At 26.1% G+C, this 27,233-nt stretch overlaps 1 protein-coding gene across 2 annotated transcripts in view; it reads right to left on the bottom strand.

Annotated features, from left to right (window-relative positions):
• The window catches only part of LOC107448563 (uncharacterized), a 182,180-nt gene that overhangs the window by 17,867 nt on the left and 137,080 nt on the right, over positions 1 to 27,233 (bottom strand). The gene's annotated exons all lie outside the window — the stretch shown is intronic.

The raw sequence follows: 27,233 nt of genomic DNA, 5'->3' as shown, positions 1-27,233 counted from the left end.
ACTTCATTAGGTAAACCAAGTTAGTGCGATAAAATTCGTTTTTTTTTTTTTTTTTTTTTTTTTTTAACAGTATTAGGTTAAAGCAGTAAATAAACGATTTTTCTCACAGTTTGATTACCATCTTATTTATGGATATTTAACTGTTATGTTTGAATATAGTAAAATAGCAATTAAATAAATTGTTATTTAACCATTTTTCCCAGAAATTTCTGACAGTTATATACTATGTAATATTGAAAGCAGTTGGATGGATAAAATGAGACTGGTAATAGATTTAAAAAAAGTATTATAAAAATAACATGTTATATTAGTGAATGAAATAGAAGCAATTTTGGTTGTTAATTGGAATCATAATATGTTACGTAGAATGGAAAAATAATGAATGAAATCATTGTAGTCATTGATTAGTTTATCTCCATACTTAGTGTCAACTATCTAGAGATAACAGTCAGACACGTGGGAATGAGTGATGTAATCTCACAAGATTTTCTCGCAGCCAGATCGTTGGGATAAACGTGCCAGGAAATACATTTCATAAGTTTAGAATCTTATAATCTGGGAAGTTAGGTAAACTGTTCATTAACTGGGTCTTGATGCTTTAAATTAACACAAGATTTAAAAGTTGATTAGTTATGCGTTAACCTTGATTAAATATGGCGCATCAATCACATAGTATAGTACATGTCCAGCATAATATTGTCTACGTAGAATTTAAATTTGACCCTTATATTTAAAGATAATGAATTTCGAATTGAGGGATTGAAATGACTTGACTTTTCGATTGAACCAACAAAAATTTACATACAATTATTACACATTTATAATTCAATGAACAAACATCTTTAAAAATATCTTGATATTTATAATCTTCTTGAAGAGTCTAGGAAAATGAATAAGATTTATTGTTTAAATAAAATTTTGAGAACTTCATCAAACATCATTAAGAAAAAAGAGAAAAAAAATTATGCTCAAAACTACCAGAATATGGTAAAATTTACCATCTTTCTTGCTCTTTGAGAGCACCAAAGAGCTCGGTACCTCTTACTGAAGCGATTTGATAAAATTAATAATTTATCAAATTAATAATTTTGATAAAATTAACAATAAAATATGGTTTCGTTTTATAATGTGTGCTAAAGTTTGGTAAATGAGGTAATAGGTTATTTATCATGATTCCTTACAGCATGGCTAAAAGAACATTTATTCTGTTAAATTTACTTTTCTGCTTTGTATTTTCTTACTAGATGTGTGGTAATAAGAACTATAATTTTTAAAACCAGAATTTTTGGTCAACCATTATCACATGAACGAAAAAATTACCAAATGAAGGGTTTAAATACTGTATATTTTGATTTCATCAACGAGAATTATATATTTTTTTTACTAGAAATGCCATTATCATAATTTTACAATTTTTTTTCCTGTTGAGTATGAATAATATGCAATACTTATATATAAAATGAAACCTATTTTGTTCATTTTGTTTTGAATCCATAATAAATTATGTTAAATGAAAAATGATGAATGAAATCTGAGAATAGAATGACATTTTTTCTTGGTTTCATAGTCAAAGAAGTACTAGTAAAAAATTTTTCATTTTGTCAGAGAAATTATACATATATATTTAAACGAAAACTTATATTTTTCTGAGGATATTGAAATAATTTAAATCGAAGATTTGATATAAATAATATAATAAACATTATTGATATATAGAAAAGTTATGCGTATTATTTGAAAGGTTGCTTAGAAGAAAACATATAGCACAGAAAAAGCTAGTTTCTAAATCTTGTTTTTCCACTTGTCTAGTCGTAAAAATTTCTTTCGCTTGACAATAAAAGTAGCTAAAACGGAATTTATTTTTATTACTTATGCTTGCCGATTTCTTTCGTGATTGGTTTTTTTCCCATGCGCAATAAGTCCGTTAGCTGACAGATTAAGTGGAATATGTTACAACTTGCATTTTAGAAAAAGAAATAAATGCAAATCAAAAATAAAAAAGTAGCAAAGACAGCACTACTTCTTTATGGCTTCGTGAACTTATTCAAAACCACGTCGATATATCATCGTTTAAAGTAGAGACTGAATGCTTGAACGTGATTACATTTAAGAACATCGAATGGGAGCAACGCCGAAATTTTCATTAAAAAAATAAAACTTTTCAAGTCAATGAATCTTTTTTATGAAAAGTAGTGACGATTATCTTTATGAAACTTATTTTTCGGGATTTATTTTAAAGCATATTTGTATCTTTGCACATCCCAGGTAAGATTCCAGAAATGGTAAGTGCAAGACGTATTGAACTGTCACTAAAATCATATATTATGTTTTTAAGTTTAACTAAAATACTCGATTTAATGATAATGCATTTCCTTTCCCAATATTAATTGATATAGATTATTAAATAATAACCATTAATCATTTAATCACTTTAATAATCATTCTAAATGCAATTTTATGTAATTTGATATTTTAATTATGTGATCTGATATTTTAATTTGTTATTAAATTATTTTCTTATTATTTTTTACACATAACAATGTAAAGGCCACATAATTTGTATAAATTTATTGACTGGTGAATCTCAAAATTAAACTAATTCTTAAATACCTTACACTAATTTTTGATTTTTAATAAGGCACATTCGAAACACTTACAAAGAATATAACTAGGTTAATATAAACCTTAGAAAGAAAATACATCAGAGAATAAGAAAGAATATACGTGTTTCTATATTCTTTGGCACTAATATGCTAGCTATAAGCCCGCTGAGCTTAATATCCACATTGTCCTTAAATACATTTTACTGAAACTTGTGTCTAATATGTGTTGATAAAAGTAAAAAAAATTTGCTAAGATTAATTTTAGTTAACTAACATTAAAGTTCGAAAATACAGTTGTTAAAAAAATACCCACTACAAAATACTGGATAGCAAATTTAGTTTTTGATGCACATCCCTCTAATTTTAGCCGTTGATGTTGATACATGGGATTAAAACGTTAGGAAAAAGTTTAAAATTTTAATGTGTGCAAATATTACCTCACATGCCCAGTGAATTGAAACATGAAACTGAAAGGATTACCACAACAAGAAAATTTGTTGCATTAATTTGTTTTATTTTTTCTTTATATTTTTCTTCAAATATCCTTCAAATATGCATTTGTATCTTAAATTGTATTGCGTGTATATATATATATATATATATATATATATATATATATATATATATATATATATATATATATATATATATATATATATATATATATATATATATATATATATATATATATATATATATATATATATATATATATATATATATATATATATATACAATTTAAAATACAAATGCAATACGAATAAAAATAGAGGAGAAAAAGTATAAGATAGATAATTCCAAAATAATTAAACTTTCTACTTATATAAAGTTTTTTTAACATACCTTGTTAAATACTTTAAAAATCCAAAAACTAATATTATAAGAAAAGGAGTACATTAGTAAATAAATTCATTATTTCAAACTCTCTATATTTTATACTTTCCAAATGCGATGTGTATTGCTTTACGATCTGCAAATAGCTCCATAAAAATTTATGAAAACCACTTTAATTAATAATAAACGATATTTTTGAGAAAATAGGAATTTATTGAAGCAATATTGACTTATTTAATTTTAAGAAATATATTTATGCAAAAAGTACATTTACAATTAATTTTGAATAATAGTTGTCTTTTTAAAAATTTTATTTAATTTTAATCTGAAACGGTTAAAAAAAATATGTATCATAAATTTCAATTTCTTACAATAGATTTATGTCATTAATTCCAAAATTAAAATGAATTTCTTCTCTTAATGGACTTTAAACAATCAAATTCAGTTCGTCGATAATTATATTATACGAGGTAACCTTATAAAATATTCTTAAAGTGCACTAATCTGAAGGTCTTGAACTCATTAACTAAATAAGCAACAACCATTTTTAGTAATTATAAGTATCGTAGTGTTAACTGTATAAAGTTAACTTTTGCTCGCTTCTTTACTCTTTAACAACGCCTAGAGAGGTCTTCTTGACAGAAATGACTTGAGCTTAAAACTAATTGTTTAGCTGACGGTAGCTAGAGATCGATTTTCTATGGCTAACTGCCGCCTATCAGAAAGCCCTTAGCTTTGACAATTAATCAAAAGCTTTGATGAAAGCTGCTTCATATTAAAGAAAGCTCTCGAATGTGGGTGGAAAAAAAGTAAAATTAGCTCACTAGATAAAAAAGAACGATACTATTTCTTCGCTGTAGTTTGAAATATTTGCGTTATTGCAAGAAAATCATATTTGTCGACAACAAAAAGTTATATTGATAAAATAATGGATGTAAAAGAAACTAAGTTAATATTTCAGTTTTTATAAAATTAAAAAAGGAATCAAATTCGGGAAAAGAAAATGTTTCTACACTGTAAAAAAAGAATACTCAAATTGCCCGAAAATTTCTTTGTTTTTGACGAAACTATTCCCTGGTATATGCTCTTAACAAAACTTTTGTCAAAGAAATAATTATTAACGAAATATTTCACTATTTTATTTTTTAAAAAAAAAAAAAAAAACTTGTAGCACATAATGTATTCAACTTATCTAACAATCTCTTCATCGTGAGAGCCATATAAATAGATCAACGCCACTCAAACAACACAAGAAAAACTAAAAAAACAGAGAGATAAATTACACCCTTGGCAGAAGCGGGATTCGAACACAAGATCGTTCTGATACAAGACCTACTCCTTGACATTATACACACCGATTGGTTTTATCGTCACTTTATTTTGGACCATCTAGTCTTCATTCGAGTGTCGTCATTCTAGTTAACAATCTCGTTCAATGCACTCGGCATTTGAGGAAACATTTTCGTTATATGTATATGAGAGTTCGCGTATCGTCACAAATCACGTGATTACCTGACGAAATGATTCTCAAAATTAATGAAATACAGTTCAAATATTGAAACGGCAAGTGCGAGGGTTGTATTTATGAGAGTGTACTTCTCGCGTTTGTTAATAGTTTCCATGATTAAATAATTGTGTTAATTATGAATCTAAACTACATATATTACTTGAGTTTTGATATGTGGACTGGGTCAGCTCTCCATCTGTTAAAATTAACGACACCAAGTTAACTTTTCATTTGTTCAAACATCTGCTTTTAACATTTATTGCATTTTTACATTTTTTGATACTTTGTTGATGGAGTCATTTTTTCATCTGTTTTGCTATCTATACTTTGAATTCAAGTCACCCTTTCTATTCCTCATTGTAAATACTCATCTTCCCTTTGTTTTTCAAACTGGGAATTGTTTTTGTATTTTTAGTTGATCAATAAAATTGCTCCCCGGATACCCCCGACAGGGGTTAAGCGTTGCTGATATCCATTACTTGAAATTGTATGGATTTTACTTCGAATAAGTTATTATCTAAATTGTCGCTGAAATATATTGTTCTCAAAAAAGTTGTGAAAATTAATATAGGACAATTCAGAGATGGTATTCTTTAATAAGAGCGTTTCTACATTTTCAAAAGGCAAATATTAATTATTTATAAAGAATTAATTTTATTTTTCTATTTTCGTATGTAATACAGTTATTTTAAATTAATACCTCACTATTATTACTTATGGTTGACTGTCTTCGCAAAATAAGCATAACATATTTTCAATAACTTAAAAATAAAAATTGTATTTTCACTATTCTCTTTATGAATTCATTAAGACTTTTTCGAAATAATTACATTACAAATAAAGTTATCAATTTATTACGAAATTACCTCTTTTTGACTATTGATACATTTGCATATATATTAGAATCTTTTAATAATGTACTGTGATATGTTTGCTTTATAAGATATCCGTCATTAAATTCCTACCACCCACATATTTCAAATTCTGAAGCTAAAAATAAAAACGTCAGCCTATGAAAAACTAATAGCTATCTAACCAATTCAAAAATATTTGTAATCATTTTATGATTTCTAATCGCAAAGAAAAATTTTAATATCTTATAGAAAGGGCGTGTACTGTTGGAGCTGAGGATCTTGCGATTGCATTTTCTTATCCATTAACTGAATTTTTATTTCCAAAACTAGTATATTTTACTAGGAAATTATTCTTACAATTTCTGAAAAATTATGAGAATTTCTCTTTAAGCAAAAAGTTTATGGATATTATTTTTTCTAGAATAAAGTTAATTTTAATAAAAGCCCGAATTAGAATTTTCTTCTTTCATAGCCTAGTATTTTTTAGCTTTGTATTCCCAGCTTTATATCTTTTGTTTGATACTTTATATGCTAACGTTTTTTAATTTATTTAATATATTTTTCACGTTTCCCTGAACATATATTTTAATCTATTTTTGACAACAAAGTTATAAAATAAAAGCTAAAAATTTTTTAAAAAGAATTGTTTATCCAGTGCTTTGCCTGGTGGCTGGAACAAATAGTGCAATAATAAACATTCTCCTTTATATTAACTTTTAACATAAGAAAAAAAACTAAGTCACATTTGTTTTAAACTCAAATATTTTATGAAATACTGCATTACATAATATTTATTTTTTTTAAATAAAGACAAAACCTTAAAAACAAAATGTTGCAAAATATTCGTATCAAAAATTTTCTAAACAGCAAACATTTTTTTTTAAACACAATCTCTCAATATTTTATTTAAACTAATAAATAATTCACTTTTAAGAATTCCAACTTTAAAAAAATTTGATAAAGATTTGTTTTTACTTTACAATAAAAACTCAACAAAGGTTCTTAAGATATAAAATAACTGAACCATTAAAACACGTCCCTTTATTTACATTTCGATGAAAAATGTTTTGCTGAAAAGTGTTTTACTTTAAAATGTTTAACACTTCATTTAGAAAAATTCCACGTTGCACGTAAAAAACGCTTAAAATAAATTGATCCAAAAGCATATTATACGAAGTCATTTTCATACACTAACTCCTATCACTTTTCATAAAGGTAATGAAGCAAACGAAATATGCTATTCTACGTTCACCCGCCAAGAAACTCAAAGTTAAAACTGTCTCATATTAAACAACCGACTCTTCACTCTTATTTTTTTCTGGCTTTTTCTATCACTTATCCCCAACGGTTATTTTTTATCTGCTTAAGGACCCAAGGAAAATTGTCAGAGATAAGAAATAAGAAATATTTGGTAACGCGCGAAACGATCGTCCAAGATCGGCATCTAGGAAACGTCTCCAAATCTCTGTATTATGGGGTAGTAGCTTCTGCTTTAAGAGTTTGCTAAGTTTAGGGGTTGTATACTAAAATTTTCTAACTTCAAACGCCTCTAAATTGTCCCTCATTTGCTGTATTGTAGTAACAGTTTTTTTTTTCCTTTTTTTTTTCTTTTTTTTGTAAATTTAACTATTTCTGCATTTTGAAAAAAAATTATAGTTCTCATAAGAACTATAAAAACTTCTTTGAAATTTTCTGTGAAAGTACAAAAACCAAAAAGAGAAACTAAAATGCCCAATTCATTGTGTATATTTTTCCAACAAGGGCATTCGAACCTGGAAATCCTGTTCCATAAATGAACACTGTATCTGTCTATGACGTTACTATATTATACTAAAATAGCTCAATTAAATTTATAATTAACTATATTTTTGAAACAAATATAATTTCGATTTTTTTGTCGTTGTTTTTATTCACACTATTCTCATTACAAGGGGCCAATGTTGGCAGATCATATCATTAATTGTTAAGTTATTATCATTAACGAAAAGGCTAGTAAAATCAAAATTGAAGTAATCTCAACCTAAAGACAATGTCCTCAATAATTTTCACAATATTTATTTTAACTAATTTCAAGGTTTAATAAATATTACTTTATAACTAACAAATGACCATCAGTGAAAAATTCCTATTTAAAAGACATGCTACTTAATTAGAAGTTCATTTTTAAAATTTATTTAATGAAAAAATATTATCTTTTAATTAAGTGAAATTTTGCTTTTGTCTTATAAAATTGTTTAACAGATCGGTATTAAATTTTAGCTAAGAGACAAAGGTATCAATAGAATTTTGAAATAAAGAGAAATTCAATAGGTAAAAATCATTTAGAATAAAGCATTAATATTCTCCAAAATTTCCATTGTAAAAACTAACCTACATAATTAAATATTAGTCAAAAATATAGAAAAGATTTGTAATTGAATTGATGACCTTACAAATCATAAATTATAGTATGGAAAAGCCCTGGAAAATGATACGTTAGTGATCAACTATTTATAGCATATCATTACCAATTTACCTATCAATGATTTATTACACATTATCTCATTAAAATTACTGAAAAAAATAGCATAAATCAGCAATTTACGTTTCATGAAACTTAAAAATAAATAGCAGAAATATTTCAGCTGTATATATACATATATATAGCATTTCATCAAATTTTTTGTAGATGGTGCAAGTAGAAATAATTCCATAGGCTATAAGTCAATATAAGTAAGAATATATTTAACTATTCTAAATATTTACTACCCCCCTTAAGATTTGAAGGAATTAAAATGAAACTATCCGCCAACTGCGATTTCTTGAACCTTACACATGCAAATTGGGCTGTTTGAATGCAACTCTTTCATGACACCTAAAATTTGCATTTAAAAAAAATATTTAAATATTTTTGAACAGTTTGCTTCACCAAAAAGTTTCATATTTGGAAAAAGTAGCTGAGAAGAATATGAATTGCGATACCTAAAAAGAAATTTACTGTTGAGATATTTAATGGTTCGTAATTATCGAGATGAAAATTCAACAGAAAAATCACGTCATTTTTAATTTTAGTGTCTTATAAGAAAAAGTAATTTCCATAAGTTTTTGAACTTTGTATAAGTTTTTGAACTCTTTGAACTTTGTATAAATTTCTCTAGAATAGTTTTTATGATTCCATAACATCAAATAACAACTTTTAACAAACTGATTGACAAATAAGACTACTTTTCCAATAAAATATTTTAACATGGCAGATGATTTTACGCGGAGAAAAACAATTCTAATAAAATCGCAGTACTTGTATGGTAATGACATTAAATTTGCCAAATTTTCCATGGTAATGGTTTTAGCACAAGATCTGGATTTCAAAATTGTAGTTTTCACGTTACACATGTAATAAAAATACAAATCTGAAGCTTAAATGTAACCGAATAAATGGTTTTTATGACATGTTCTAAGGTATCATGATAAAATTTTACCACATTTTATCAAATTTTATCCCATTTCCTACAAAACTGCATGGTAATAAATCCTATTTTATTGTTAATTTTACCAAAAATCATTACCTTGTGCCAAAAGTCATTACCTCAAGTACTTTGATAAAAATTTCCGTTCTTTTTGATGTCCCCTTATATCCAGAAACATGGTAAATTGCACCATAATCTGGTTGTTTTGAACATACTTTTTTTCTCAGTGTAAGTTCTTATTTAGTTAATTTATAGAAATTGTTATATAGTTTCTATTGCAAGAAAATAAATCTTATTATATTCATTATATGATATTTTTCAAGCTCTCAATATTTTAAGCTTGCGTGTCACTCAAAAAATTGTAACAATCATTATTATTCGAAAACATTACTGCATGGAAATCATTTATATTGCATTATTTGGAAAGATTTACTTAGAATAATTGTTCTTTAAATTCACAAAAATGATTTTAAAATTTCAAGAGGAAACATTAAAAAAAAGAGAAAAGATTCTTATTATGTCAATAAAAAGCATCTAGATCAAAATCTAACAAACGTAATTTCTGGTCAGCATGTATTTTTGAGACAGACTGGGTTTTAACCTTGAATGATCATGTACTTCGAAATAAAAGATAGTACCCTTTTCAGCATAGCACTACAAGAAATAATTTAAAAAATATCTGTGGAATTCTAGAATTTAAACTAAATTTGCGGATTAATCTAACAAGAAAAATAAAAAGCTCCACCAATTAATTCACCCTTCCACTTTTAAAATTTTGGATTTTTACAAACTATTTCCTTTTTTTTCTTCTGGATTACTTTACATTCTTCTTCATTCATGAAGTTTCAAATGAATTTCAAAAACTCATTTTTTCTCCGTCAAAATTCAAGTTTTTGGAACGATAACAATTTATCTAATATGTCTTGTTACCCGAAAATTAGAGCGGAATCCAATCACCGTAACTTTAACTGACAGAAAATAAATTTGAAATACCAAATATAAAATGAAAATGTTTCATTGAAAGAATGGAATTATAAACTGTATTTTTTTAGTCTGAATGTTTTTTTAAATGCTTGATTTTGTTTTGAAAAATAAGAAAAGGTAAAAACATGAATAAATACATCGAATGCATAACATAGAAACATTTCAGCTGACAAGAGATTTAAAAAAAATTATTTCAAAAGTCATGACGAAATATATTTATTAGGACTTGAACTAAGAAAAATCCTTTTTAATACAAGAAATAAGCTTTCTTAAAGAAGGTTAAAAAAACTTGTAGACTTCTTTATTTATTTAAAGGGTAGAGTTGACATTTTAAAGACAAGAGATTAAATGTATAAAAGTCTAAAAGAGAAGATTATTCGCACTGAGTCAGAACTTCAACAGAAAATATAGACCTGATTGAAAATATATCCTGATTGATTTGAAATTGTTTGACTATGTTTTGAAGAAAAAAAATGAGTGAAGACATAAATCGTAAAAACGTAATGGTGAAACATAAATAAATACAATATATACAAAACCTGAAAATATTTTAACTGACAAAAGATTTTTAAAAAAAAATTTCATAAATCAAAACAAAGTATATTTATTGCCGCTTGAACTGGGAAAAATCTCTTTTAATACAAGAAATAAGCTTTCCTTAAGAAGGTTAAAAGAAAGACTTGTTGACTTCATTATTTTCAAAGGGTAGAATTGACATTTTAAAGACAAGAGAAAGAATATATATAAGTTGAAAAGAGAAGATATATAAGCCACTAAATCAGAACTTCATCAGAAAAGATTTTCCTGATTGAAAATCCAAAGTCTCTCTTTCCTCATCACTGGTTTCTTTTCCAGCTGGTGACAAGGCTGGATCCGATCAATTTCTTGCCCCCCAATAGTGTGAGTTCTTCTCTCCCCTTTTATCTGTTCCGACCCTCCTATCCCGGAACTTTATCGCTTAGGGTTGAAACACAAACTGCGCACAGGAATTCTTTTGTCTTCTCAAACAATAATACAAAGAACCTCTTATAGAAGAGAAATTGCTCTTTTACTCATATCCTTTTATTTAATCATTCCCTTCTAATACCGGATATATAGAACACAATTACATAAGACGCATGAAAGGTGACTTCCTTTAGTTACATATACCTTTTACACACAGTACAGGGTGTTTTAAAAAACATAGTTTTTTTTCTTTCTTCAAAATCTTTTAACTGTCGTGAAGATAATCATGTTGTTTTCATTTTTTCCGTGTAGTAACTATTAAAAATTGAAATTTTTTAATATCTATAATTAGAGCTCTGAATTGCTAATTCTTGGATGTTTTTAAACAGATTTTTTCAGATGCCGGTATTAAAATTGCATTTTATGTTTTAAAAACAATATTACAACAAATTGATACAGAATGTTTAAAAAAGCGTAGCTTTTTTTTAAATTTTTAACTTTTTGTGAGGATCATCAAATTTTTTTATTGTTTCCGTGATGCATTAAAAATATGATTTTACTAACTATAATTATTGGTCTTAACACCTATTTTTTGGAAATTTTTAAACTATTTTCTTCTTTAAATGTCGGCATCAAAATTACATTTTATACTTTAAAAGCAATGCTACGAACAACTGATGCAAAGTGTTTCAAAAAGCATAGTATTTGTTTCAAAATCTTTAACAGTCATGAAGATAATTATATTGTTTTCATTGTTTACGTGAAATAACTATTAAAAATTGCAATTTTTTATGAACAATAATTATTGCTCTTAATTTCTACTTCTTGGAAGTTTTTAAACTGATATTTTTTGATATCGGTATTAAAATAAAATTTCGTGTTTTATGATCATTATTATGTACAATTTATAGCTCTTCGTATAAATTGATTATTTAATTTTTCATCATATGTTTAGTATTGCTTTGATTTAACTTAAGTAGAAAACACTTTATGAAAAGTTTTGTTGTTTAGTTTACACATTTTTGGAGTTGAGGTAAACTAAATACACTTTTAAGTAAGGAACTGTAGATATCGCTCAAAAAGTTATGTAAAAGAGGCAAAATAACAATTGTTTTAAAGAATTAGTGCGAATATATTACTAAAAATGTGCTTGTTTTTTGAACGGAATATTTTTGCAATGAAACCATAAATTGATTCTAATGAAAATATGTGTTTTCAGAATAAATAAATGAATAGAGCAATAACAGTTAAAAAATTAATTTGAAAATGTGACTTCATGCACTGTAAAAAATTTTTTTATCTCAACACAAAAAATAGTGGCAATGATACAACAATTTTTTCCCCCATTTCTTACAGTAAAAGAATTTTCTTTAAATTCATTTAAAAAGTATTAAAAGTTGTAAACAAATGAAGATTAAATAAAAATTATTCAAAATATTTAACTCTTTTAAAAAAATATATTTTAAAACAATTAATAAATATAGAAAGAATAATAACAAAACTGAAAAATTTGAAAGTTAAAGAGAAAATTGATTTTAAGAAAACGTGAAATCCTTTCGAAGCATTTCCTTCAAAATTACGTAATTCTACTTATATGGGAATTCCATGAAATCAGAGAGATATGTGTCAAATGTTAAAACTTGTTTCAAAGAAAATGAGGAAACATTACTCATCGAATTAGTGTTCAAAGAAAGTGTGGAATAATTACTTGTAATAAAGAAAATTAACTTAAACCTGAGTGAATGGACATGCCTAATGAAATGAATAATTCGAAAGTCCTGAAGCAATAAGATTTACTTTTCAATGGAGAAACTTCATTAGCCTCAGGAATTAATAGGAAAAAAATCGACAAGTGTCGAGCACTCAAAGTAAGATGCCTATTTTCAAGACCTGCTTACGCGTGGTTGAACAAGCAGATATTCTCGTGTTAAAGGGTCATGATAATGACCGCCTTGCTTTGAGCCCATGTCGACATTTTTCAACTTAATTTTTGAGACTTTTTCGATTTAAAAAATTTTCTTAAATCCTGAACTGGCTAGTTAAAGTTTCTGTGCTTGTGTCCCGGATAATAAGACTCATATATGTCTTGTTATACATGATACAAACTAGAGTTTTAAAAGTAATTTAAACAGCGCAAAAAAACAATAAAGAATTTGTACAGTTTAAAATATAAAATAATTTATTTCCAAAAAAGAGGCCTCATTAATAATGTCTGTTTGAGGTTTTAGAATAATATTTCGACTATATTTATGTATTTATAATATTATTACCAAGGAAATTAAAAATCGAATAAAAAAATTCTTGTCAAAAACCGCATGCTGTTTTAAAGAACAAATCAAAACTAGTTATAATTACCGGAAAAATTTTCTTATTTGAAGATAGTAAAATATTTTTCTGAACTTATACATTTCTTGGAACATAGCTACAGATCTTTTTTCTTAAAAAAATAGCCACTATTTATATCTATTTTTAAATACATACATGTATCTTGTAAATGCATTCTCTTAACCAGCAGAATTCTTAAAATTTTATCTTTTATTCTAAAAGACTAAAGAAGTAAATTGATTGTTTAAAGAATTCATCCATTATTTTATTTTGCGGTCCTCTTTTTTTCAGACTTGATAGAAAGTATTTCTCACTTGCTTAGAATGCCATTTGCATGAAAAGGAGCTACAAAACATTTTTAACTTACCTGATAGAGAAGACTTTTCTCTGTTTCTCATCTTAGAAAAATATATCTACGGAAAAGTCTCATTTAAAAAAATTAAGCTGATTCTTAAGCTGGATAGTAATTACTGTTCCCCCTAAAATAATCTTCTCCTTCTCGCATTTTCACGTTTTTTTTTACTTTTATCTGAGATTTCTAATTTATTTTATACGTTCTTTTCTTCAGTAAATCTTAAATGAATGAAAGGTAGGTCTTTCTGTCAATCCCAATGGTAAAGACAACTGAATAAATTTTTCTTTTTCTTTCCATGTCTCTGGCAAAGAAAAGGAGAAAAGTTCTTTCGGTTTTTCGAGAAAATTAGTTTCTCTCCAAAGTGAAATTTTTGTCTCTGCATAAATAAAAAAAATCTGAAGAAAAAGGCATGTGTTTGCTGTGATAGCTGACCCTGTACGTTTGGGAAAATGTTTCTTTTTCCACTTAATCGGTTTACTAATCCCTCCTAATTTATAAATAGTGGTAAAATTAGTTCTTTTTTTAAAAAAAAAGAGCTTCAACTGCATTCAAGTATGCTAAAAAATTAGTAAGTAAATCAATTTATGGGAAATAACTCAATTTCTCAATTTATTTCGTAATTTAGTGAACGCTCAAATATAGAAAAATTGAATAAAGCAATTTATTAGATGTCTAATGTATAATGTTGAAAAAATTAGAATTGAGACATTTCAGAATTGATATAAAACACAAGGTAGTTTTCGACGAAAAGTCATAAAAATAATACAGAACTACATGTTTCTAAGACACGTTGAAAAATACACGTTTTAAGTTTAAAATTGCTTATTGAGTTTAAAATTCATTATTAAGTTTAAAATTCCCTTTTTTTACGAAATTTCAGTGCAGAAGTTAAAATTTATTAGTAATTATTAATAATCAAACGTCACTTTTTTTTCAAAATTCTTTTCGTTGAAATCAGCTTTTTAAATTTTAGCATTCGCTTTTTTTGTAAAATTTTCATGGTTTTTCCATTTGGAACGTAAGCTGTTGCCGATAACTGATACTCTGAATTTAAAACAAGATGTTTTGATGAGTTCATTAAAAATTAACGAAGTAGCAACTATTTAGGGCAAATATTTTTTTCGGTGTATTTATGTTGAAATAAAAATAAAAATGCGAATTGAAATAAAGAAATCGAATTGTTTATTTTCCTTTTTTTCTCAAAAATAAAATGAAAGATTACACGAGCAATCATTGTGAGATTGTATTTACACCGCATTATGCATATTCATAATTTTTTGTCACTAGTGAAAATTGTCTATCACTACTTTGCTATTATACAAAGAGTAAGAGAATTTTAGGTGATAGTTTGTGTGCATCATTTTGTGATTAAACTTCTTAATAGCGAACTTATGCTTTATCATTGGCTTTAAAATATTTATCTTCCATACTATTTACCATCATTTTTAACCTCTAAATTTAGCCGTATCAGTTTGGGTCATATTAGTTGAAATAAAATACAATACCACAGTATTAGTTTCTTATAAACGTTCAGAAATAATTTAATTCCATTTTTAAAATTCTTAATTTGAAGAAAGCCAAATTTGTATAACATTTAAATAATTCAATGCTTACGAATTTTTGCAGTTTAACCGAAGATTTTACTTACATGGATATCATCCTAAAATTTATAATATCCTAATGCTTACGCATTTCATTTTATTTAAGTTTTATACTGGAAATCGCAGAAACTGTCAATGAATTTAATACCGAAATGAGAACCGTCTAAAAATCATAAAGTTTTACTTTTTGTAAATTATATTCTTTATAGAGGGATTTTTTTGTTATTCCATTTCCGCTTTTGTAATTTGATTTTAATAAGAAATATTAAAGTGCATTATAGAACGTTTTTTTTTTCAGTTTAATTTTTATAAAACGGAATTCAAATGCGGTGGTCGTTAAATTTCAACATGAAAATTACAGATTTTAATCTCGAACTACCGATTTTATTTAGAAAATAACCAATATCTTAAATACTACATCAGTTGAAATATTTACTAAAAAATGTGGTGAAAATTTTATATCCATTCTAGATGTTAGTGTACTCAACTGGATTCTCTTTTGTCTTATCTAAATTGTGCCAGGAGTTAAATTTTATTAAATCAGTATTTCTAAATTTCTCATTAGAATACATAATTTTTACATTTATGCTTTACTTTATAAGTGTAAAATATTAAAGTATCTGAAAACTAAGTAATTTCTGCATGTCTGTTACATCACCATCTTTTTTAATAAAAATTCTTATCAAGAATATTTTTTAAATACATTTTAATAGCTATGCTTGTAGTAGTTTTTTAAAGTATTTTTAATGAAATAATGCCCTTTTTTATCTATAATTGTTATTCTGTTATGACGATTTAGTCCATGAATTTGAACATTTACTTTTTTTACAATGGATTAAGAAAATGTGTCCTTCCCTATATCTTGTTTTCAATATGTGATGGTACATTCTCTGCAATTTTTACCTTTTCACCAATTATTAAATGCATGTTTGTTTTAATTTATCCATGTTTCCTTGAATACTGATTTTTTTCCATTTAGATGAATGACCAAACAGAGCTAATAAATTAAAATTCAACTTTATAATCGATATTTTTGAAATTTAAAACAGCTTTTGACCCACACAAGAGTAAATTTTTTTGCCGATATTTTATTAGACAGATTACGCATTTTGCTTCTTTAAATCATTATTATGGCGTGAAAGTTATAAGAAATTCTGTCAATTAAACGTACCCATAAAAGGTATCTTGAAAAAAGTTATCAGGCAATTCTTATTAAAGCGTTAGACGTTGATTAAAAGATGGAATAGCTACAAGAAGCACAAAATTGAGCTTTGCTGAGAAGCACAAAAATGAGCTTTGCTGAAGATGACTAAAATGTCTTCCTTTGTGAAATTTTTCGAAGTGAATGATTTGAAAATATTACTATCTGTTTAGGCCGCAGACACAGATGTAAGAGATGAGAAATGGCAATGAAAAGTACATATAAAAATTAGCCCAAAAAACAGTTATCAGGCAATGCTTATAAAAGTAATTCAATGATAGACTTTGTTATTGATTAATTAAAAGACGGAATAGCGACATAATGCTCAAAAAATGAGCTTTTGTTGATAGAGAAGGCAGCTGAGATGTCTTCATTTGTGAAATTTTTCTAAGAAGATGATTATTTAAAAATCTTACTAACAGTTTACGTCACAGACACACAGTATTTATTATTGATGCAAGTGGTAAGAAACGACAGTAAAAAGTGCATGGAAAAATTTACCCGAGTTATCAGGCAATGCTTATAAATGTAGACTTTTTATACGTTAATTAAAAAAACGAAATAAATACATGAAGTACAAAAAATGCGCTTTTGCTGATAAAGAAGACGGCTAAGATGTCTTTCTTTGTGAAATTTTTCTAGACAAGTGATTTAAAATATTTCTATTCATTTAAGCCACAGACGCAGAGCACGAATGCTATTTCAAAAAAAAATTTCTTAAATATTATTTTTTTAAGGAAATAAATTTGTTAAATAAATAACATATAAAATAATAATATTTATAGTATATAAGAATTATTTAACAAATAAGTTTTTAAAAAATCTTCATCCATATTTGTTTTATTATTTCCCCGCAGGTTAACCCTACTGTAACACTTTGTATACGGATGTAGAATTTTAACCTATAGAGACATTTGTTGCAGCAAAACAATTTATTGTATATTTTAGAGCTGGAATACAAACAAGTTACTATAATTTTACAATCGAACAAATCAATCAAATAGGGGAAAAAGTTCCTTCCAGTTTTTCTTCCGACATAAAAATCTACTTCTAACAAGCAGAGAAACGTTTTCTTTAAGGGAAACTTGGTTTCAATATTAACCTCACATTTACGCTTCAAACATTTTTCTTTCCATTTTTTTAAGTTACTTTAGAAGTTACTCTTTAAGCTTGAGATTGTTTTTTTAGCTTCAACGCTTGCTTAGTTTTCCTTTACTGTTTCTTCATTTAATACTCTAAGAGTATTTTTTAGCTTGAATGATTTTTCAGTTAGTTTTCTTTTTCTCCTTCAAATCGGAGGGCCTTTTTTCAGCCTTTCAACCCAGTGGGCATAAACTGGCTAGGCTGAATATGTGCCTGCTTGTATAGATATATGCTCCCCGATTTTAGCATATTCATCAAATATGTAGCATCATTGCGTTTTGCATGAGTAAAGTTTCCTTCTCTTCGGTCTTTGATTTAAAATGTTTATTTCTTTTCCTTCTGAAAAATTTTCATTCAACCTTATAGTTTGCTTTTATCTTTGATTGCGCTGAAATAAGTGACTAAGAAAATACATTAAAACCAGTACATTTCTTCTTTCTCTTTTCGCAAAAAACGTCGTTTTAAACAATCACATCTTTATTCGCTTCATTTAACTTAGAAAATAGGATAATTGTTCTTGCAATTAAACATTTTGATTCGAAGCTAATCGACTCTGTCTTATTTCAAAGGCAAATAATTTAACTGTAAATCCTTGAATTCCTATTTCAAAAGCTGGGACAATTTAGAGGAAAACATCGCAGTTTAAAATTTCTGGAGTGTAAAGTAAAACTAAGCTATAAAATAAGCTGTTTCTTTTCAAATGAAAGGAATATTATTCAAAATTATATAACAGGAGTAATAATAAAGATATAGAGGTGTTTTATTTTGTATGAAAAACATATATAAGAATAACATATATTTTTCATGATGAACGATGGTTTATTATGCGCCTAATTAAGCAGGCATGAAACTTTCCCCAATTATGTGTTATATGTATTTGGACAAGTAAAAGAATTAAGCACGGAAGCTTTAAGTGATTTTTGTCATATTCTATATCTGTGATTTCTTCAAACTTTTATTTGAGAAGTTCGAGAGAAAGTATATATATATATATATATATATATATATATATATATATATATATATATATATATATATATATATATATATATATATATATATATATATATATATATATATATATAAATATATATATATATATATATATATATATATATATATATATATATATATATATATATATATATATATATATATATATATATATATATATATATATATATATATATATATATATATATATATATATATATATATATATATAAATATATATATATATACGTTATTTTCTCTTCTTTTATAACTATTGAGTTCGAGTCTAGAATTGTTCCATTTCCTGACTGAAACGTAATTATATTGTTAAAAATATTTTTCAAATTATCAATTTTTTAAGACATTTGGTCCTATTTAGTTTTATACTTTCTCTCGAACTTCTCAAATAAAAGTTTGAAGAAATCACAGATATAGAATATGACAAAAATCACTTAAAGCTTCCGTGCTTAATTCTTTTACTTGTCCAAATACATATAACACATAATTGGGGAAAGTTTCATGCCTGCTTAATTAGGCGCATAATAAACCATCGTTCATCATGAAAAATTCTTGTTTAAAGAACGGAAAATTGAACAAAAAAGAATAGGTTACTTAATAAACACGAAAAAATCACTTAAATAAGTGAAGGAGAATTTTGTCCAATACAGTATCAAATGCGGGTATTGCCTTTTTGTCTAATGTTTGTGAATAAAAATTATATAACAAAACAGAAAAAAAGTGCCAAATCATCAGAGTTATAAAACAGTAAAGTACACAATTTTATTTAAAAATTAACCGTCAAAAAAATCTTGTATTATGAATGTTTTAGAATATTCAAATCCAGATTTTGTCTATTCCTTTTAGAAATTATATATAGAAGGATAACCAATAGTTTAAAATTAGGAGACAATATCTTTAAACCTTTTGACTTGATCAGGTATTTAAAAACATTATTAGTATTTTATAATACTATTTTCCCCACGAAAAATTGAATTTTTTTGCTTCATTATCATATTAATTTTATTACATTACAATTGACTCAAAAATATTTTAAAATAGTTTGACTAAAACGATTAAAATTTGTTACTTAAGTTCGAAATATATTTTATTCCATAAATAGAATGATACATAAATGGTGGGATAGAAACACAAACGATTTATGTCCATCTCTTTATATTTGGAGAACAGCCAAGATGCAATTTAATTACTCATATCTCTATCTAATTCTTCCTAACAGCGGGCTATTTTACTAAATGTTGTCGTTAATACGACACAAAAGACTTTGTCTTTGCTAACTTCAAAATATTTTTGTTTTAAAGCGCTGTTGCGGGAAAACAAAAGCGGAAAATTTAAACTTTCGTTGGTAGCTATCTAGTTATTGGTGTGCAGTCGACAAATATTAGATTGTGTTTATAGCAGATTACAAAAAAATTTATAATTTATTGAAGTAATTAAGTTTTAAACAAAATTTAATAAAAATAAATTTTATGTCGTATAAACTTTGAAATTAAACAAATATTTAAATTGAAAACTTTTGGTGTTATAAGGAGTAAGCAGGTTAGAGCTTAGAAAAATTCTTTTTGCAAAATTACCGCGCTGTATAGTAATTCTGGTGGGGAAAAAAACTCATTATCAACTCAAATTTCAAACTTTCTTCGTTTTTGACGAAACCGTTTCCTGGTATATGATCCGAGCAAAACTTTCGTCAAAGAAATAATTATCGTCACTTTTTCGAAGAATCGAGTTTCGTCATAATTGCAGAAATATTTCACCATTTTATTTATTTATTTTATATATAAATAAAATTATATATTATTATTTATATTATTTATTTATTTGTTTTTTTTTGCTTTTGGTTCAAAAAAATAAACTCGTTGCACCTAATGCATCTAACTTATGTAATACAATTTCGTGAAAGTGATGAAATAACTGTTGTCATTTCCTCTCGCCATTCTATTTCATTCAAAGAAAAAAAAATATTAAAAAAACTCGCAAAGCCTAATGCAATGAATTTTTCTAATAATCACTTTATCATGGGCACCATACATATGGATCAACATCACCCAAGCAACACAAGATGAACAGATAGAACAAAGAGATAAATTACACACATGCCATAAGCGGAATTCGAACCCGGGATCTTCCTGGTACGAGGAAGCTCCTAGTCTACCATACATGCCGGTCGTTTTTTTCCATCAGTTTATTTTCTATCGTCTAGTCTTGTTCCTAGTTCTGACATTCTAGTTGACAATCTCCCACAATACACTACGATGAGGTTCCGAGTTAAGGAAACATTTTCGTCATATATTTGAGAGGTTGAGTTTTGTCAAAATTGTGATGAAATTTTGTGAATAATTTTCAATTTGTGAATAATTTTGTGACGAAATGATTCTTAAAATTAACCATGTACAGCTTAAGGACTGCTGAATAGTCAAAAGTTAGAGTCTTATTTCTGAGAGTACATGAGATGATAAATGACAAACAAATATCAACATGCTCAGTAACGACATTTCTCTCCGGTCCCTCTATAAGGATTAAACATATAACTAAATTAAGTAATAGAAAAAATTAAACTGAAGGATTGAAAAAGACAAAAAAATAATATAGTTTAAAATAATTTTTCCTCTACTTTATTTTCATATAAAATGAAAATTACAAAAAATGCAACCACTCTACTCTGTATGATTATCGTTATTTTAGATGTACTTTTCAGACATTAGAAAGAAAAGAGGCGTATTAATGATTAAATAAAAATTTTAACTGACTTGAAACAGACATTATATGATTATCATGCTCTTACTCAGTCTGAGTTTTGAAAATGGGAGAGATACTGATAAAAAAATTTTAACGAAAAAGAACATTAGTGTTGAAAAGAATTTTGAAAATTCTTCATGCTGAAAAAAATTTGACTTTAATATAATTCAACGGTATTGTGAAAAAAGCATGACGTGGCAAAAAAAAAACCTAGTAATGTAAAATGGCAGTGTATATATGTGTGTGAGCAAACTATAAAACGGAAATAGAATTTTAGCATTTCCTCGGTCTTTTTAAAAACGTAAAATAACTGTAAAATTTCAAAGAAGAATTGCTTGTTTCATTTTTTTTACTCTGCGTGCCCCTTGTATGTCATTTGTCAAAAACAGCAAGAGTCTAACACTTAATAAATATCGTTCAGTTTTTTTTTTGTCAAGGTAAAGCAAAATAAATAGAGCATACAATTTTTTGAATCTAAGTATAGCTAAATAGTAAATTGATCGAACTTCTTAACAAGTTAGCTTTTTAATATCAGCTGTCAAACTATAAAACAATTATTTGGCTTAAGTTTGAAGTTAGCTGGAAAAATATATATAATTAAGTCTTTAGTTGGAAAATAACAAAATTATTTTCCTAACGACTCAAAGTATAGTTAGTCAAAAAATATTTACGTTAGTAAGAAATTACATTAGAAAATTATCACATTAAAAATTATTTTAAATAGTTAACAAAACTTATAAAATGTAATTAATTTGCGTTATATATTAATATAATATAGATTGGAGTTACATTTATATTTTATTTTTGTTAATTTATATTGGATCACAAATAAATCAATTTAGAAAAAAATAAACATGATCCCAAAGTTGAATTTTAGAATTTAAAATTTCCAACAACACGAAGAAGTAAAGCTAATTTTAATTTGATAGGCACATTTTAAGTCTTTTAAAATAAAGATCATTAAAAAATCTACAAACTAAAATAAATATTCGTTAACAAGTCTTCTCGTGTAACTTTATTTCCTCATTGTTTCGGACAACGTATAAGCACATTTCTAATAAAAGAGGCTTCCTTTTCTGTTTTATTTTCCTTAGTTTCCAGATTGTCTCTTTTTCGCAAAACAAGGAGAAAAAATATTATTCTGAGACAAACTAAATATTTTATTTGGACATTTAGAATGTATTGATTTATGTTTTAAATGTCCCAGTGTGGAAAGAAAACTTTTGTTTATCATATTTGAAACCGACCATGTTTCAAACAGTTAATCTGTTTTTAAAATTCCAACGTTAATTGTAATCTGAGAGTTAATCTTACTTCTATAGGGCAAAATTAACAGTCACCACCGTTCACAGAGTGACTAAATATAATAAGAGGTGATTTTAAAATTATCTGCCAGTTGCCATTCAATTACGATCTTATTCATCGAAGATATACTCTTTGTGAATTTTATTAATTGTATGTTTAATAAATATGAAAATGTTATGAGTATTAATAATATTAAAATTACTTTATTTCACTCCTTTTTTCTTAAAATTTTTCCTCAATTTAGAAGTTATTCTTACAGTGTTTACCATGTCTTAAGAAATGCTTTACATTTATTTACATTTATTGTATCAACTGTTTTTCTAATTGTTTTAAATTTTAATTTTTGAAAAATTGGCCACTAAATTTAAAAAGAGACGATGCAAATGGTCTATGGAGAGTAACAAAATTTCATAATTTTGCCCAATACTTAGACCTATTTTTTTGTAAATTCTTCCCGATGAGTAGTACACAGAGGAAAAAAATCGGGTTACTGTATGATAATGTCATTTCTTCTTAGAAAGAAAAAAGAAACAGAATTTCGATTAATGAAAGCCAAAACATATGGTATTAAAACCACTCTCATTTGGTAGTTTTTCCGATTATATGGCAATAGTAATCCGGAAATTCAGGTTTTCAAAATTACAGTTCTTATTATCGCACATTTAGTAAAAAATACAGTACTTAAAAATAATTTACCAGAATGAATGACTTCAATGCCCTGCTCTTAGCTATACTAATAAATTACCAAATTATAACACATCTATCAAATTTTATCACATAATATAAAGCTGAATTTTGTTGAAAATTTAACCAAAATTATACCCAAAGCTCTGTGGTAAAAAAATAACCAAGTTCTCTGGTGTTCACATAGAGCGAGAAGCACTGTAAATGTTACCGCATTCCGGTAGTTTTGACCATACTTTTTTTCTCAGTGTACTTAGTGGTAAGGAAAAAAGGGTTTTTTCAAATTTATAATTATGTGAACTTCTAATAATATTAAATACGCAGACTGTGATAAATATTTTTAATCAGCATTTTAAATAAACATCATAATCAAAGTTATGTCAAATAGCACTTTCATCTATTTTTTTTTAAATTGCAATCAACTTTCTATTCAACGGAAATAAAAAATCGAAACTTTAACGTTACAAAAGAAAAAGAAGAAGCCAATGCCAAAAGAAAAATAAAATTGTAGCCAAAGAAGCCAAAATAAAATTGTAGCTTTAGACTTAGTAAATTAAACCGCAGTTCAAAAACGAAATGATATCGTTTCTTATATTGTTCATCTATATTAATATACAATCTACAAACAAACTCGTTGTCAGAGTAATTCAATTATTAAATATGAAGTTTAATGATTATTAAACTATCTTAATACTTTTTTCCTATTAAGCATAAAATTGCCTCAAATAATGGCTTAAAAGAACAGAAATTTCTTTCACTGTTTAAAATCATTTTAATAAATTTATTAATTCCTTCAATTATATCTAGCATTTAAAAATTTAGGATCACTAAATCAATAATATTTTATGAGTTAATACAAATTTCAGGATAGATCAAATAAAAATATAACTATGAATATATTTTTTTACCTCAATAAGTGTTTCAATCAATAAAAAGAATGTGTGTTAAGAATTTCTTCCGCTCGATTTAAATTTCATTACTTCGAGAAGTGTTTGATTTTGTAATCTTGTGGGAATATTTTTAAGAAAATAATGTCAACATTTTTTAAATTGAAGCTGGTAAACTTGTCATTCTAAGCTAAAGTTTTGGTGTATTTTACTCTAAAGAAACTGAATTGTTTAAAGTTTATTTTTATTTTTCAACATGATTAAAAACCATATTTTTATTTTTAAGCATAATTTCAGCAATAATTTAAACAAAAAGCAACTTAAAATTCTTTTACTGGGTAAAAACATTTTATTAAGTTTATTTACGTATTTTAAAATTTTTCAACTTTATTTCCAGGTATTTGGTGAAAGTTATGAGAATGTCAAAACTGAAACAATATGAAAAATTTTATTGCATAATAAAGTTTTTAATGCCTACTTTGAGAGAAAGGAATGGTTAAAACTATTAGAATGTGGTATAAGTTATCGTGTTACTGTCTGGTAAAATTTACAGTAAAATATGGATTTGTAATAAAAGGTGGATTTATAATATAGTGGTATCTTACAACATGGCATAGAAATCATTGATTAGGTCAAATTTAGTTTTCGTTTTTATATTTTTTACTAAATGTGTAGTAATAACCAGTTTCAGAAACCAAAATTTTAAGTAAACCGTTAATGTATGAATTGAAAAATTACTAAATGAATGGCTTAAATACTGTATATTTTGGTTCTATCAACCAGAATTATGGATTTGTTTTTACCAGAAATATCATTACTATACAGAATGGATTTTTTTTTCTCTGTTTAATATTGGAAATGTATAATTTTAATATTTTCTTTCAATTTACGACTAGAATTTTTTAAGCTATCCGAATAGTTTTAAGCAGAATTTAGAACATAATTCTTGAGGTGAATAATGTACCACTATTTTTTTTATATTCTTAACTGAGTGACTCTGAAAGGAAAATTTTGTTTAAAAACACAAATTTTTAGTTAAAATAAGTCTGTCTTTGGAACTGTGTGTAAATATTATCCCATTTCTCTGGGATCGTCTTTTTAAACTTCTCAGTATTTTTTTCTTTTTTTTAAAAAAAAAAATTGTTATTAAACAAATGGGGGAAAAATTAACACTCGATTTGAGCTATATGTGAGAAGGACAGCTTACATAGAGTTGGTATTAAGGGAAAATTGCAATTCAGTCCCAAAAAAACTTAGAGCTCAAGCTAGCCCGACAACAAGATAACCTACACTCAGAAAAAAACCTCTAGATTATGGTAAAATTTATTGTTTTTTCTGGCTCTATTGAAACACAAAAGAAAACATTGAAACATAAAAGACGTTAATTTTTAATGCAGCTTTTGGTGATGAATAAAATAACAAATAGAATTTAGTTTTATTATCATACTGCTTAGTAGCAAATTTGAAAACTAATCTACTGGATAAAAAATTTGTAGAATTTATTACCATTGCTATACCCGGTATAAAGACCCCGACGCCTTAGGCAAGAGGTTCGCGCGTTTTCCCGTTACGACAGTAAGGCATGAAACATAGAACTTTTTTTACGATTGCCAATTAAAAATTTGTACTTCTGTAGTTCTGTTCCGGAAATAATACTTCTTTTGTGATGAAGTAACTAATACATCAAATCTATAGAGAAGCCAAAATATTTCATTCAATGGAAGCAGATATGAAAGTTTGTTGGTAATATTATTTTTTGTTTGTGTTTAAACATTTTTCAGCAAAAATAATCAGCGATTACACAGTTTTTAAGAAATTCGGATTTGGATGGAAATCAACAACATAATCTTTAAACCGTATGTATATGTATTAATTATGTTTAATACTTAAATATACCAAAATACTTAAATATATGTATTAATTTCATACAAGTAATAGTTACCATTTTTTTAGCAAAGAATTTGCAGATGCCAAGAATTTTTTTTCTTTTTTGCACAATATTGTGCCACAGATAAATTTTTGTCATTTTTATTAATAAAAATATTTGTTTTTTTAGCAATAAAAGAAGTACTTAAAGGAAAAACGTGTACCATAAAATATAAAAAAAAGAAAAGATGTAAGAGAAAAAAACGTAACAAAAGACACTGCAAAAATTTAAAAAAAAGCAAATAAACAATTAAGTAAAAAGATCGAATCACAGCTAAGATCGAATTACCGATATTGTAGACGATTGATACATTGGTTTTACCACAGTGTGAAAATGGGTTTTTCAGAATTGAGCAAAACTGTGTCAAAATAACTCAAAAACAGTCGATTTGCTAACTCCATGTATTCAAAACTGAAACAGCATTTACTTATTTTGGAGTAATTTCATAGTCTCAAAGAGATGCAATCATAATTTTTCCTAATTTTTCATTTGCTTTGAAAACCATTTCATATGATTTACTTGCCGTAAAAGAATTTTAAAAAAAAACTGACAGATATAATCAATCGTTATAATATAATGAGGTTCTTTCTGAAGTTCGAAAACAAACTAATTGCAGATTCAAGAATATTTTATTTTAGTTTTGTAATCATTTAGATCAGAATTAATAATATCAATAATTTTACTCAATTTGAAATTCTAATTTTGTCTTAATTCAACTTTTTCATCATGCATTATAAAATTAGATAAAAACCAACTGCAAGAAAGTTAAAAAAATAATTAAAGCAAATTAAAAAACAATTTTTAACAAAAAACTTGTTTTTTAAATGGTATAATTAATTAAAAACAATTTTTCCTATTTTTAATTGAAAATGCTCTTTTTCTTTT

This window comes from Parasteatoda tepidariorum, chromosome 11 (genome assembly GCF_982258835.1).
Source record: "Parasteatoda tepidariorum strain Cologne lab strain chromosome 11, Ptep-v5.0, whole genome shotgun sequence".
In the NCBI taxonomy this organism is placed as follows: domain Eukaryota; kingdom Metazoa; phylum Arthropoda; class Arachnida; order Araneae; family Theridiidae; genus Parasteatoda; species Parasteatoda tepidariorum.
The sequence above is the reverse complement of the archived record's forward strand: the minus strand, read 5'-3'. Positions and strand labels throughout refer to the sequence as shown.